A 2900-nucleotide genomic window follows, 5' to 3' on the forward strand; every position below is an offset into this window, starting at 1 on the left:
GAGGGGCAGGGGTGGGCAGTGATGAGCCAGAGCTGTGGCAGCTGCCTCTTATGTGGACAGCCTTCTCTGGTCCCTCCCTGTTTCTGACCCTGAGGCTGCCCCGGATTTCACAACACAGTTTCCTAAGCTTTTCACAAGCCCTGGCCAACAAGCCTTGGTGTGAGTAACCCCAGGAACTTTCACTGGAGTTCCACAGAATCTGTCTGGCTCTGGCATCTCCGGGTCAAGGCAGGATGCTGAACCTGAGCTGGTCCCTCCTTGTATCTGGTTGCAGTAGAGACCATGGAAGTCTACAGTGACTCCCTCCCACACTTAGCTGGGTCTCAGCACTTGAGCGCTTCTGTCTGTCTGCTTCTCCCCACTTCCCAACGTCTTGCTAAATCAGCACTTCTCAACCTGTGGGTTTTGACCCCTTTGGAGTTGCATATCGTAGATCCTGCATTTCAAATATTTACATTGCGATGAATAAGAGTAGGAAAATTGGGGGCTGCAGAGATGGCTCAGTGGTTAAGAGCACTGTCTGTTCTTCCAAAGGTCCTGGGGTCAAATGCCAGCAACCACATGGTGGCTCACAACCATCGATAATGTGATCTGGTGCCCTCGTCTGGTGTGCAGGCACACATTTGGACAGCATACTGTATAAATAATAAATAAATAAATCTTAAAAAAAAAAAAAAGAGTAGCAAAATTATAGCAATGAAATAATTTTATGTTGGGGGTGGGGGGCGGGCATGGTTGTCAGGACATGAGGACCTGTATCAAAGGGTTGCAGCCTTAGGAAGGGGAAGATTCACTGTGCTGAACAGTCCTGAACTGCTGCCCTCCAGCCATGCCTCAGCTTTCCCAGTTGCTGGCCATTACCCAACCCTACTCAGGCACTTGTAAACCAAGCCTTTCCCTTGAGGATAATAAGGGCAGCTCCCCACACACAGTCCCAGCTCTGTGGAGCATTTTCTGCAGTGGGAAAGCATTCGGCTTTTTAGAGGATCTTGCGGGGCTTCTTGGAGGTAGGACAATTCAACTCGGCTTTGAAGGCGGCCTGGCCTCGAAGTTCACTCTCCAGGAGGTGTGTTTGTCATCCAGGGTGGCTGAGAGCACTGTGACAGGCTTTGAGAGTCACTAAGGTAAGGCTGGCTCTGGGTTCCATCTCTGGGAGCTGCCCTGTACCTACAAGGACATTGTCACTTTCACTTGTGCTGACTTTGTAGTTGTGGGCAGGTATTGCATTCACAAGGCTTAATATTTGTAACGGACAAATACCAGCACTGGAACGCAGCTCAGTGGGAAAGTGGTTCGGCCCTCAGTGACACAGGGCTCATTCTGGTGGCACATGCCTGTCATCCCAGTCCTTGAAGGTGGAGGCAGGAGGATCAGGAGTTCAAGGTCAGCCTCAGCTGTGTAGTAAGCTAGAGGCCACCCTCAGCTACATGACAAGGAGTGTGATAGCTGGATCTTGAGGAAGCCTTATTCCCAGTTTTCTGAGAAAGTACCAGATAGATTTCCAAAGTGGTTGTACAAGTTTGCATTCCCACCAGTAATGAAGGAGTGTTCCTCTTTCTCCACAACCTTGCCAGCATGTGGTGTCACTTGAGTTTTTGATCTTAGCCATTCTGGTGGGTGTAAGATGGAATCTCAGAGCCATTTTGATTTGCATTTCTCTGATGACTAAAGACATTGAGCATTTCTTTAAGCGTTTCTCAGCCTTTCAATATTCCTCTGTTGAGAATTCTCTGTCTAGTTCTAAGCCCCATTTCTTAATTGGATTATTTGGCTCAGTGGTGTTTAATTTCTTGAGTTCTTTATATATTTTGGTTAGTAGGCCTTTGTCAGATGTGGGGTTGGTGAAGATCTTTTCCTAGAGATCGGGAATGGAGATTCCTCCAGAGGATCTTTTATTGTATAGGATTGTTTTAGCTATTCTGGGCTTTTGTTTTTCCATATGAAGTTGAGGATTGATTTTTTAATGTCTTTAAAAATTGTGTAGGTATTTTGATATGGATTGAATTGAATCTGTAAATTGCTTTTAGTAAGATGGCCATTTTTACTATGTTAATTCACTATACGAACAAGGGAAATCTTTCCATCTTCTCATGTCATCTTCAATCTTTCTTCAGAGTTTTGAAGTTTTTTTCAAACAAGTCCTTCGCTTGCTTGGTTCGAGTTACTCCTAGATATCTTATATTGCTTGTGGCTATCATGAAAGATGTAGTTTTCCTAATTTCTTCCTCTAGATGATTGCCATTTGTATATAGGAATACTACTGACTTTTTGGAGTTAATTTTGTATCCAGCCATTTTGCTGAAGGTGTTTATTAGCTATAGGGGTTCCCTGGTGGAATTTTGGGGGTCACTTATGTACACTATCATATCATCTGCAAATAGGGATAATTTGACTCCCTTTTTTCCCATTTGGATCCCCCTTGATCGCCTTTTGTTGTCTTATTGCTCTGGCTAGAACTACAAGAACTATATTGAAGAGAAATGTAGAAAATGGGCAGCCTTGTCTAGTCCCCGATTTTAGAGGAATTTCCTTGAGTATCTCTCCATTTAATTTTATGTTGGGTATTGGCTTGCTGTATATAGCCTTTATTATGTTTAGGTATGTACCTTGTATCCCCGATCTCTCCAAAACTTTAAACACGAATGAGTGTTGGATTGTCAAATGCTTTTTCTGCATCTAAGGAGATGATCATGTGGGTTTTTTTTCTTTCAGTTTGTTTATATGGTGGATTACATTAATGGATTCTATGTATTAAACCATCCCTGCGTGCCTGGAATGAAGCCTACCTGGTCATGGTGTATGATATCTTTGATGTGTTCTTGTATTCGTTTTGTATTTTATTGAGTATTTTTGCATCAATGTTCATAAGAGAGATTAGTCTGCTCTCTCCAGGCTCCCTC

This window comes from Acomys russatus, chromosome 31 (genome assembly GCF_903995435.1).
Source record: "Acomys russatus chromosome 31, mAcoRus1.1, whole genome shotgun sequence".
Lineage (NCBI taxonomy): Eukaryota > Metazoa > Chordata > Mammalia > Rodentia > Muridae > Acomys > Acomys russatus.